A 14,236-nucleotide genomic window follows, 5' to 3' on the forward strand; every position below is an offset into this window, starting at 1 on the left:
AAAAAAGTCCAATTATGGATGTCAATCAACAAACTATCACTTAACATAGGAAAGACCTACTACATCTTATTTGATAGCAAATCAACAAATGCAATTCAGCTTCAGATAGACAATGTTAACATTAGTAATAAAAATGATGGAAAGTTTCATGGCCTATTCTTAGACAAGAGACTCAACTTCAGCACCCACATACAACACATAACTAAGAAAGTCTCTAAAACAGTTGGTATACTCTCCAAAATCAGATATTATGTACCTAACTCTGCTCTCATCTCACTATATTATGCACTTATCTATCCCTATCTTAATTATGGTATCTGTGCATGGGGTTCAACCACTGCAAACCACCTCAAGTCCATCATTACCCAGCAAAAATCTGCTATCAGAATAATAACCAATTCTGCTTTCAGACAACACTCAGCCCCCTTGTTTAACTCCCTAAACATGCTAAATATAATCTCACTCCACACATTCTCTTGTGTCAACTACATTTACAAAACCCTGTTCTTAAATGCAAATCTTGCACTGAAACTCTCTCTGGACAGATGTAATAGGACCCATTATCACTGTTGGAAATTTCCAACACTAATACAATACTATTGTATTATAATAAATCAGTATTATTATATACTAACTACAGTAGTCACTAAAACTTACTAACAGTAATGTTCAAATAAACTAACCATTATATCTACATATGGATGCTGGAATTCTTACGAAACCAAGCACCAGTATTGTGTCAGATTATATCTAGTTAAACACATTTATGGCCAGTGTGCTAGAGAATTGAATGTGGTTCTCTAAAATCATCAGTATTCCGTGTGATAATTATTTACGGATAACATAACTCACAAATAATTCTAAATCGAGAGTTTTTAGTTACAATTGTTATCAAGTAATAGTTTTTCTGTCACGCGTGAATGCCATGGAGAAAACTATAATCTTCTCCATTTCTCGTTTACCACCATAAGACGAGAAAACAATAATATTTAAATCTCTAGAATCACAACCCAGTCTTTATTAAAGTATTTCAACCACAATTGCGCGAAATAGTATTATTTGTGATAAATAGTTTCTGTGGTGAATGCGGGACGCGGGTTGAGGGAGAAGGAGACGCCATTGTGTGTGTGTGGCAGGCTCGTGTTGCGGAGTGAGCAGCGAGCATACGTACTTGGAGAGCAAAGTCGTGACGTTGAGATTATCACCAAGAATTACACTGATACTCAGCTTAGAACGAATAATTATTCTTCCACGTGATCTACAGTGCTTGGTCAAATAATAACGCATCAATATTCAAACCAAACTCTCAACCACGTGTACAACATTGTGGAAGTTTGAGGCTGAGACGCAATACCGGCAGACTTCAGCATACACTGCACTCACGATAAGTATATAGTTCTTTCTTGATGCATCATTAGAGATTGTATATTTCGTGGGCAGTCTGTCGTTACATCGCAAGACGACTAAAAATCCAATGTTAGTACCGCACTAATCTTTATTTCTATTTTCATAAATATTGAGATTTAAGTAGCCTAGTTCAATGCTACGTAATATCCTTTAAATTACAGCTCGTATGTGAGGAGTCAACGAGCCGTTAACTACATTCGTGTTATTCACCTCTAAGGGCTTCTATGTGGAGATCCTGAGATCACGAGGACGAGGCACGGAAGATGTCATAGAAATCGTCTTAAAGCTAAGACTTTTTGTACACATTTAATTGCTCCAATTTATTCTACATATCCATGATATTATCATATTGAATGCTTGTCATGTGAACTGGAGATGGATGTGTTTACTTAGATGATTGCTCTTTAATTCTAACAATCATTAATATTTTATATTTAAATTTACCTATTGATTCTATAATAATTTGGTCACAATATTCTTTATTCAACAATGAACTGGTGCACGAACCACACTAGTTCCTAGATGTATATGAAGTTCTAGCAATACCCCCCCAATGTAGGTGTTTGAGGCTCTGACTTTAGTTAATTAACCATACAGTCCCTTATTTATTTAAGTGATTATTCTTTCTAATATTTATCCAGACACTGGTTCTTCCTGGTGTTTCTAATGATCACTTTTTATTAGTTTCCCTCTTTTCTCAAAAGTGGGTGGTCCTTCGTTATTAATTTGATTAATTAAATAATTAAATAATTGAGTCAAGCCCCAGATATCCCACATTATGGTCCTTATCGAACCAGATAAATATAGATATAGATACATACTAATTAGTAATAACTAATCACCGTGTAAAGTAGTCTAGACTAACCACATTAATTAACTGTGTCTACCGGCAGCGTAACACATAGGTTAGCCTAATTCACACCAATTCATTGCTACTTATACCTCATGTATAAGGTAGCACTCGTGGGACACAGTCAATTACCCACAACATTTAGACCTACACCTCATACTGAGGTAAGAATCTTTAGGTCACCAGGAGCAACAGCTCATAACTTCTATAATAATTCCTCACTAACACCAATTATGTGTTAACCATTATTGGGCTATACAAATATTTCAATGTATGGCTGTCAGCAGACTGTCCATTATAGCCTAAATGCAATCCATAATTACTGATTCACTCAAGTCAGTGAATTCATTAACATTTTAGGATCCAGTATACTAATACAAATTGCTGATCCCATACTAATTAATCATTACTAACCCTGATAACATTTTATTCCACAATTAGGAAGTACATTCAGGAGTTAAATATTATTTATGGCAGTAGAATACTTGAAAAACACAATTAATTCTCTTGTGTTCATTTAATTTCTTATACACATAATTTCTACGAGTGTATATATTTATTAAATTACAAAATCCAAAAACATAGCACTATTTGCACATTATTGCACCACATTTATTGTAGTTATTATGCCAACCCAACAGAGGTAGGATATTTCAGACTGACATGGTACTAAGATTTGTACAAATCCAGTCTACACCATTAGCTGCATTAATAGGTAGGATTATTACCTAACTAGTACTGTTAGACAGTGCTGGTGCATTATTAATTTAAGTAGTGCTGACCCGAATAGGTGGGATTAACCATTTATTGTGTAATTATATTTTATTAGATATTTCTATGTACATCTTTGAGTGTTACTGTAAGTTCACTACCCATCCAAGGCTGATTTTGAAGAGCTAAGCTAAGGAACACCTGTAGTGAGACCAAGGTACCACTCAAATCTTAGTTGCTTATTATTAGGTAGGTAGCTAACCTCTAAATGAGGTAAATTACAATCTGCCTCAAGAAAATATCAGGCTGTCAATAATTATACCTGCACTACATAAAAGAAGCAAGTGCCATAGCTGTCCAAATAGCTATATAAGCCCTATAAGGCTCAAATTTACAGCCTGAATGGCTACTCCTGCAATATTAGGGAGAATCTGTATTGGCCTGAGAGGTCTTCAAAATCACCTATCAAGACTACTTGACAAATGTGACAACTGTTTAGAAACTAACTCAGTTGACTTCTTCGACCTAAACATTTCCACAAATGTGGCGAGCCAAAAATATGTCCAGGTGAAGGATACAATCGAGTCTTATAGAAACATACTCCTTAGCAGTAATACTGACCCAGACGAATTGCGTCTGATAGAATCTGATCTTGCCAGCTATGAAAATACAATTCAAAACAAGTTAGATCAATATAACAAAGTGCTTGCGACACAAAATGTTCCTGAGTGGATAGAACATTTTTGTAGTAAACCTACACCCAAGCAAGCACCCAGCTCAGATGAAATACATGAGCTACCTCAAAATGAGGAGAATCCTCTAATCAATACTGATCACTACACAGGATCAACAACTGAAGTTCAACCTTCATTTTCTACCATCTCATCCAATACAACTTCACGTAATAATTTATTTACAGAGTCTGATCAATTTTCAGACAGCTCTTTTCAATGTTCCCTGGATTCTATAAATTCAATGCATGAGGCTACTGAAGTAACTAGCTCCTCACAGGAACCCAGAGAAACAAGTGAAGCTGCAGATGAAACTCTTAGTGAAGCTGTAATAATCAGTGAATCTAAACCAGAAAATGATAAAGCTAATGCTGCAGCAGCAGCCGAAGCTGTAATTAAAGCTGAGGCTAAGCAAGAAGCCTTAAGCAACACAAGTAATGGTCACAATTACTCACACCAGCCTTCTAGAGTAAGTGCTAACAATAAGAAGACTGTTATAAACCTTGTACACCAATTACTAGATTTATCTCCACCAGAACAATCAGTTGACTCTTTACAAGCCTTTAGTTTTCAGCTTGAGTCACTGTTAAAAATCCTTCAGTAAAGAGGTGGATCACCCAACTGTTGAGTGGATGACTAAAATTATCATCCAAAGAAAATTGTCTGGTGACACACTCAATAAATTATATGTATACCAGAATGGTAATACCCTGTCAAGGCAGGATATATTTACAGGTTTGCGCAATATAAGCAATCATAGAGCAAACCAGGCACTTAATGCCTCTTCTGAATGCACCAAAACTGTACCCACATCAGTTTCCTTACCTGGAACTCTTAAAGTGACACTGTCACTAGGTAATAAGGGTACTAATAATCGATGTAATAACAATAAGTCAAACACTGATTCATCAGTAAGGCCCAAGAGCCCCACAGGTGCTCCTAAGAGACCTATTAGTCCAAAGAGCACTCCCAAGAGCCCCACAGGTGCTCCTAAGAGACCTATTAGTCCAAAGAGCACTCCCAAGAGCCCCACAGGTGCTCCTAAGAGACCTAATAGTCCAAAGAGCACTCCCAATAACTCCACAGGTGCTCCTAAGAGACCTAATAGTCCAAAGAGCACTCCCAAGAGCCCAGTAATGGCTCCCCAGAGTACACCAAGTACTCACAAGAGAATAAATAACAAGCAAATGCAAGCAGCAAAACCATCTCAACCTGCAGTTACTGTTTTACCTAAACCGGTAACCCCTAAACGAACTGTAGGATGGGGAATGTGCTTGTTTTGCAATCAAAAACATTCTCTGTACAAATGTACCAATTACCCTAATAGACACACAAGAGTCAGACGACTCAAACAGTTACTCAAATGTACTAGGTGTCTCAAATCACATAATGTTAATAGCTGTGACACCCCCACTGAACACCTGCAATAGGTGTAGAAGGGGCAAGCATCATGCTGCACTGTGCATATTAGTTAGGACAAATTATGTCAATCCTAGAATAGGAGGTAGAGAATCTACACCAGTACAGTGCTGCAAGGTACGAGATGTGTACAGCATAATTTCCCAAGCATCTCAAGTGGATGCTGCTTTGCCCACTGCCCAACTTCAAGTAAAGAACAGAGGAGCCAAGAACACCACTCGTGGACTATTTGATCAAGGCTCCCAGAGAACTTTCATTACTCAAAAGGCGGCAGAGGCATTCAATTTACAACCAATCAGACAGGAAAAATTAAACCTGTCAGGGTTCATGATAAATCGAGGAACCCATGAATACTCAGTAGTTCAACCGCTTGTATGACTAGGTAGTCATGCCAAGGCTGTCCAAGCCATTGTTGTAGATCAAATTCCTTTTGACCTAGATATTAAGGGTCTGGGGTACACAGCCCACTTCCTGCAGGAACGTGAAATTAATTTGGCTGACAACAAGTTAATGTCTGACCGCCTTAACAATGTGAATGTACTAATAGGAGCAGACTACTATTACCAGTTCATAACTGGACATGTTAAACGATTAGGCATGAATATGCTCCAATCTGCAGGTGGCTACTTACTTACTGGTAAAGTTCTGAATGTGAACAAGCCTAAGCCTGCTAACAATAACAAATTAGTCAGCTGTAAATCAATTCTCCAGCAGCAAGCTAAAATGAGTAACACAGCTGAGTAATAAACCCAGATTGAATGTAGTGCAATTAGTATTCGCCGAGATGTTTCATAGCTCTCAGTGGAAAACCAGTGGTCTGTACCTAAACAAGTACAAGTCACAGTGACCAAGCCATTGAATCCACTGCAGACCTAGAATTATTCTCGACAAGTAATAATTGACCACACTCAGTCTCCCTAGGTAATTAATAATATTAGGCTAGAGAATCTAGCACTCCCTAGGTAATTAATAATATTAGGCTAGAGAATCTAGCACTCAATGCATCTAGCATTTCCTGAATTTAGCAATACTATGAAGTCATCAAGCAACTTCTATAATTATAAATTCACTGGGACCAAGGTCCAAAATACTTGCGCTTAAGGTTTGCCAAGAAAACCTTATTAATACAATGTTTTCTGCACTAAGAGTTAGTGAAAATACTTGCATCAATTTTTGTTTGAGTTGTTTTTCTTTCGTTTCTGTTTAATTATTGTAGGAGCGCAGCACGAACAAACTTGCAAACTTACCAATATGTAAGTGAGTCTACAGAGAACTAATAACCCGTGAAATGTTTAGGTTGGGAAAATGTTATAAATTATCTTTGAATAGGATTAATCGTAGCAGCAATTAAATTTCCAGCAACCTTAGGTTTCCCTTTGTTTAATGCATTATCATTAAACATCAGCATTGTTAATTAACATGCTTAATGAGCTCAATATAGCTCACCTTTGAATTAACGTAATAATTGAGTGCTTATGCGAATACGAGCTCAATATTGCTCGCCATGATAATTGAACGCTATAATGCTCCACCTCGTTAATTCGAGTTCAATATAACTCGCCCTGAGTTAACGTAACAATTGAGGGCTTTAATGTTCCCCATGCTAATATGAGCACTGCTCGCCATGATAATTGAACAATACAATGCTCCACCTCGTTAATTCGAGATCAATATAACTCACCGTTAACATGCTTAATGAGCTCAATATAGCTCCCCATGTTAACGAGCTCAATATAGCTCACCCTGTTAACTCTGTTAACGAGTTCAATATAACTCATCCTGTTAACACTTTCGCGCTCTCCGCAAAGGTCACTCAGCCAACCGAATGTGCGCGCTGCGTTTTTATCGCTTAAGCGTAAAAACAAAAATGTGTATACTCTTTTTACTCTTCTGACCTTAGTTCTCATGCTATGTATTTAATTTTGGTACCAACGTGTTCGCAATAAAATTCTCTAGAAGAACATTAGTAAAATAAGTCACGAAACATATAGGGATACCAGCACCAAATAAATAACTACGTAGATGACTCGCCGTGAGCGCCCATCAGCAACAAAATGTTTTTACTCTTGGGATTGTAATCACCTCCACACTTGTTCTACAGCGTTAATTTTGGTATCAATGGACTCGCAATGAAATTCCCAACACGGTGATATGAATATAAGCGTAGAATAATGATGCAGCCCGCCCGCAAGAGTGTGGGAAGTGGTGAAATTGTTACCCGGTATCGGTGACGGGACGACGCACGGCGCTTTGAAAGTTTATACTTATTTCACTCTCATGACATTAATTTTCTATGTACGTCATTCATTTTTATGTCAATGTGTTCGCAATAGAATGTTCTATGTGCCCATAGGTAAAAAATATCAACAAAGCGTAAGTTAGAATAGCGCCAAATATAAAACAACGCTGGAACATATCAGTGAGCGTCAAACACACACGAAATATTTTTACTTTTGTTATGTTTGTCAAGATTATACTTGTTGCACGCAGTTATTTTTGGTTGTATATTGATCGGAATAAAATTCCATAAACAGACATATGCATATAATACATGATATGGGGGAAGAATTACCAGTATAAACGGCTAAAGTCACCCACCTGCAACCCGTTTGGGACAAAATACCATTTGATCGAAGTTATCCACACCTTTCATGAACTTATTGTACCATGCAGCCTAGTGGTGAGAAAGAGAGCCTCATAGCGCGCAGTTTGAAACAAACCCAAAATAAATCGGATAAAAATTGAATTTTATACAAATATTTTAAAAGTTGACATAACTTTATGTCCACTATGCGTTTACGTTAGACGAAACCGAACGCGCCGGTGCGTCCAGATAGCGCGAAAGTGTTAACTTGCTTAATGAGCTCAATATAGCTCCCCATGTTAACGAGCTCAATGTAGCTCACCCTGTTAACTCTGTTAACGAGTTCAATATAACTCATCCTGTTAACATGCTTAATGAGCTCAATATAGCTCCCCATGTTAACGAGCTCAATATAGCTCACCCTGTTAACTCTGTTAACGAGCTCAATATAGCTCACCATGTTCACGAGCTCAATACAGCTCCCAATGATAATTTGAGTACATTTTTGCTCACAATTTAGCTAGAGTAACTTCATTAAGAATTAGTGAGTTATCACAATTAGCTTAGTCCTCTACTTAGGTACGTTAGAAATTTAAACCATTTATTTAGGTAGGTTTAGGGACTTTAGTTAGTGTCAACTGAGTACTAGCCTAGTCTGTACTCATAATTAATTACAGTTGACTATACTTAAAGAGACTGATTTAATAAACTCAATTTTCATTTAAAAGTTGAGGATGTATTAATGAGTTTACAGTGTCAAGCCTATGAGCTGCAGTCCAATTAGCTCATAAGTCAGAATGACTAGGCTACTAATCTCACTGTCGACTCTGAATCTTCCTTGATTTTAATTAACAAACTTTTTCAGTTCTCTAATATTACACTATTTTACCTAGTTAGCAAATTAGTTATACCATCAGTCAGAATGACTACTGCACGGCAGTGCATATTAAATCAAATTTCCTCATTTGATTTTGGGGTGATCATGATGCTGCGTGATGTTATTGTCTAGTAACTCAATAGTTAAAAGTCACAGCGACCCTAGACAGTGACTTTACTGTAGTGTCATGGTCTCCCTTGATCTTGAATGACCCAATAATACTTTACTGTATAATAATGTAGAATACAACTTATGCAATAATGTTATCAGTTTTTAGGAACTTTTTCTGAGTTTGCCTACAATTCAGCAACTATGTAATACGCCATTACATGTCACTGCAACCCTAGTTGTTGAGTTTATTGTAAGCTTTAGGGAGTTCCTGATTGCAATTAACTTAATCATTTAATATTTCATATTTAATACATGTTTCCACCAGAGCAGTTGCTCAACAATGCAAACGGAAACTACAAGCCTATTATAGCTCTAAGAGCAAATAATTTCCCATCCAATTTGAGTAATCATGATGATACTGTGTTGTGATGTCAAGTAACAAATCAGTTACAAGTCACAATTTTCCAAGACATTCACCTCACAGTGGATTCTCAGTTACTTTAAATTGTATGATTTAATCCTTAATTTGTTTGTGTAAGCTATCAACTATAACATTATTTCGTCTAGAGTATCTAAGAGTTTGCAAGACTTTAAGACTTAGTAACATAAACATTACATGTCATAGCGACACCAGTCCCAGAGTTTATTGTAGGCTTTATTAGTCATTAACTTTAGATGATTCACAATAACATGTTCCATTCAACATGAATTTCTTTGCAAGACTTAAATTTCTTGTATGTCCTTGACAATTACGGGGCATCCGTTATGTGTGTACTAACATATTAACATTAATACTAACTTCGGGATAGGTATGTCAGTACTCAACATTGCACTGCGACCCGAGAAATCTCCCCCCGGAGTTATGTTGGAAATTTCCAACACTAATACAATACTATTGTATTATAATAAATCAGTATTATTATATAGTAACTACAGTAGTCACTAAAACTTACTAACAGTAATGTTCACATAAACTAGCCATTATATCTACATATGGATGCTGGAATTCTTACGAAACCAAGCACCAGTATTGCGTCAGATTATATCTAGTTAAACACATTTATGGCCAGTGTGCTAGAGAATTGAACGTGGTTCTCTAAAATCATCAGTATTCCGTGTGATAATTATTTACGAATAACATAACTCACAAATAATTCTAAATCGAGAGTTTTTAGTTACAATTGTTATCAAGTAATAGTTTTTCTGTTACGCGTGAATGCCATGGAGAAAACTATAATCTTCTCCATTTCTCGTTTACCACCATAAGACGAGAAAACAATAATATTTAAATCTCTAGAATCACAACCCAGTTTTTATTAAAGTATTTCAACCACAATTGCGCGAAATAGTATTATTCATGATAAATAGTTTCTGTGGTGAATGCGGGACACGGGTTGAGGGAGAAGGAGACGCCATTGTGTGTGCAGGCGATGAGTCACAATAACGTGGCTGAAGTATGTTGACCAGACCACACACTAGAAGTTGAAGGGACGACGACGTTTCGGTCCGTCCTGGACCATTCTCAAGTCGATTGTGATGAGGAGGTAGGGTCAGGCAATAAATAGGCATGAGAGAGCTGAGGAGGAAAGTCAGGTGTAGGGGATAGTAGTAATGATAACTGCATAAGGCCTATTGGCCCATACGAGGCAGCTCCTATTATAACCACCGAAGGAGAATCTCTTCTCCTTCGGTGGTTATAATATGAGCTGCCTCGTATGGGCCAATAGGCCTTCTGCAGTTCTCATTACTACTAGCAAGGACACACCTTCCGCGGATGTCCAGGCAACAGGACCAGCACTAGCAAGGACTCACCTTCCAAGGATGTCCAGGCCACTAGACCAGCACCCAGCACTAGCAAGGACACACCTTCTGAGGATGCCCAGGCCACTAGACCAGCACCCAGCACTAGCCATAACTTACCTGGGAGTACCAATTGAGCTGTACAACACAGTTCTAATGACATTAAATGTACAAAGTGTAGTTTATATGATATAAGTGTACTGCAGTAGTGTGATTCTAGTGGTCTGTACTTTATGTACAGACTGTAGTGTATAATGTACATTTGTTAGAAAAGTTACTGTTCTTTAAACAATTTATATTCATATGTGTGGCACTCTCAGGATATTGAGACTAACAAAGTTTGCACTACACAACTCATCTGGTAGGGTAAGTACAGTACTGTAACGTGCAATATCAATTTATTTCATTGCAATACAAATTCTTTATTATTTAAATTTTTCATAAGGCAAATGTGGACTAGCATATGCATTAATGTGATTGTATTTTTTTTTTGGGGGGGGGGGGAGGGGGGTTGCTGGGGCCGAACGGAAGGAATGAATTCCACACTGGAATGAATCTGCTATGCCCCATATAGTTCATTCAAGCGAGTACACACATTTAATTTCTACATTTAATGTCATCTAATTTCATGCATTTCTTTGATAAAGTGTTTACTCGTGTCCTTTATGATCTTTGTTATTTGTAAGTGTTGGCCAAATTAACCTTAAATTATAGTATGTTACTTTATGTTCAGATATGTTCAAAGAAAATGTTATGAGGAATAGTTCACTTGCTTTTCTGAATTAGACCTTGTATTTCCATCCTGTAATTAATGTAAATAAACTACTGTACTGTTGCTAGAACTACTGACTCCATAATGTAATAGTCTATGCTTGTCATCCTTAAGTATTACCTTCTTTGTATTAATTTTTTATTTTCCTTGAACATTCTCATTTTGTTAGCTTACTTCTCTAATAGTATTAAGTGTTTTATCCCGTCACAACTTTAATTAAAAAATTTCTATATTATTATTAATTTTACCCAAAACGCTTTGCGTAATAGTGGCTTCATTAGTATGTGTAACTTCTGTCCCTTCAATTGAACAATATTCTTATGTTCTTTGCACACACAAACTTTTGAATAAATAATAATATTATTATTATTATTTACACAGAAAATCACACTAAAGTGATATACATCAATGAGAAAATTCCCTCGGGCTGTGAGATGATGCGAACCTGCAATGTTTGCATCACCTCACAGCCCCAGTGGATTGTTCATTGATGTATATCACCTTAGTGTGATTTTCTGTGTATCTGAAGTTGTGCATACAATGTTGAACTACAGTACTTTATCCTTCACCTGAGTGCTTGGGGGTCTTACATAAAACTTGGACTGGCTTCAGGACTGTGATATCAGGATATCACAGACTTCCTGTGATATCAGTAGAAATCCGATTGTAAGAAAGTCAGTGGTGGTACAGTAGTAGAGTATGCGGCTGGCAATGCCTTGGTCATGGGTTTGCAACACTACACAGTCCCAGTGAAATTTCTTATTATTATTATTATTATAAAAGTTATCATTATTCGATAGGCCAATGTCCACATCCCAACAATGCCATTGGCATATAATTTACCCCAACAATTCTAATGGCCTACATCTACACCTCCAACAATTCCATAGTCCTATTTCCATACCCCAACATTATTATTGTTGAAAAAAAATGCTGTTTGTTGACCAACTTGTATATTGGCTATTTTCTACCATGTTCCCCCCCTTTTTCATCTTTTATTATTTTTATTTTTTTCTTTCAATGCAATTATACTTTAAGCTTAATTACTATTAAGTTTTAGTCTAAGTGTTTTTTTTCCCCACCTCACCTTGCCCGAAACACTATGCGTACTAGTGGCTTTAGGTATTTTATGTACTACCTCTATCTTTAAATCAAACAGAATGTTTGTACTGTAACTCTGCAACTATGTATGTACTTTTCCTAAATAAATTTTTATTATTTTTATTATTAACAATTGTATGTTGGGGGTGTAAGACAATGTTGGAGCAGACAATGGTCGAGCAGAAAGCTCAGTACTCACTTCCCCCCTTCAGAGCAGGAGAAATTGCTGAAATAGAGGGAATACAGAGAACATATACGGCACGCATCGTTGAGATTAAACACCTAAATTATTGGGATCGTCTCAAAGCTCTCCAAATGTACTCTCTAGAAAGGAGACGAGAGAGATACCAAATAATATACACATGGAAAATACTGGAGGGCCAGATCCCAAAACTACACAGTAAAATAACAACGTACTGGAGTGAATGATATGGAAGAAAATGCAGGATTGAACTAGTGAAGAGCAGAGGTGCCATAGGCACAATCAGAGAACATAAGAACATAAGAGCAAAGGCAACTGCAGACTGCCTATTGGCCCATACGAGGCAGCTCCTATTTATAACCACCCAATCCCGCTCATATACATGTCCAACCCGCGCTTGAAACAATCGAGGGACCCCACCTCCACCACATTACGCGGTAATTGGTTCCACAAATCAACAATCAACAACCCTGTTACCGAACCAGTATTTACCCAAGTCTTTCCTAAATCTAAATTTATCCAATTTAAGTTTCGTGTTCTGTCTTGTGCTGATACTTTTAATACCCTATTAATATCCCCTTTGTTGTGTCCATTCATCCACTTGTAAACCTCTATCATGTCACCCCTAACTCTTCGCTGTATAAACATCAGAGGTCCACGGTTGTTCAACGTTCTCCCAGTGACCATAAGAAATATTGCCGGAACAACCGTGGACATCTTCAAGAGAAAACTGGACTGTTTTCTAAGAGAAGTTCCGGATCAGCCAGGCTGTGGTGGGTATGTGGCCCTGCGGGCCGCTCCAAGCAACAGCCTGGTGGACCAAACTCTCACAAGTCGAGCCTAGCCTCGGGCCGGGCTTGGGAAGTAGAAGAACTCCCAGAACCCCATCAACCAGGTATCAAGCAGGTAATGCACTCAAGTACTTACGGAGGATGATGAGAGTGCGAGGAACAAGGTGGTCAGGCGGAGCCAGTGACTCCTTCCTTCAACAGTTTTGTCTCTCCCTCGTGGTATATCCTCAATGTCTTCAGTGGTGTGGCCTCACCACAAACTTACGCTGCCATAAGTGTCCTGAGAGTACTGTGGGAGGGACAATTTGGCGGGTATTGTGGACACAGGTCTTTAAGACAGGCGAACCTCACGAGTCGTGGAGACGTCTATCCACCTTTGTTGTGATGACGTCACTCGCTCGCTCGCTTACTCGCCACGTCGCTCTTCCCATTTTCTTTGGTTACTGATCTTTGCCGACGTTTAATTTACTTGAGACACTAATATTGGTGGCCTCAACGAGGACAGGAAGTTGGCGGCTTGTCAAAGATCCTACCCATTTGCCTGGATGATCTTTTTTATCTGTATTTTAAAACCCAGTAGAGTTTTGGCGTTTACCTTACCTACTCTTTGGCAGGTAGGCTGTTCCACGGGTTTACAACCATACGGGTGAAAAAGCCTCTCCTGTTTTCTGTCCTACATTGTGGCTTGTTGAGCTTGAACCCGTTGCTCCTCGTTCGTGTTACATTTGACCTTTTGAAGAAAGTGTCCGGATCAACATCGTCCAAATTGTTTAGTATTTTAAGTGTTTCGATGAGCTCCGCCCTGTCATGCCTGGTTTGCTGTGTTGTTTGGCCAGTGGCCCTCAACCCTTCCTGATATGAGAGATGACTAAGCTCTGGT

General features: G+C 37.9%; 1 protein-coding gene across 1 annotated transcript in view; it reads right to left on the reverse strand.

Moving 5' to 3' along the window:
- Positions 1-13,734, reverse strand: part of LOC138365094 (tripartite motif-containing protein 59-like) — a 91,120-nt gene extending 77,386 nt beyond the window's left edge. Inside the window, exon 1 of the mRNA XM_069325205.1 lies at positions 13,493-13,734. The gene's annotated coding sequence lies outside the window, so the exon portion shown is untranslated. The remainder of the gene's footprint in view (positions 1-13,492) is intronic.
- Between the last annotated feature and the right edge of the window lie 502 nt (positions 13,735-14,236).

This window comes from Procambarus clarkii, chromosome 15, assembly GCF_040958095.1.
Source record: "Procambarus clarkii isolate CNS0578487 chromosome 15, FALCON_Pclarkii_2.0, whole genome shotgun sequence".
NCBI classification, from domain to species: Eukaryota; Metazoa; Arthropoda; class Malacostraca; order Decapoda; family Cambaridae; genus Procambarus; species Procambarus clarkii.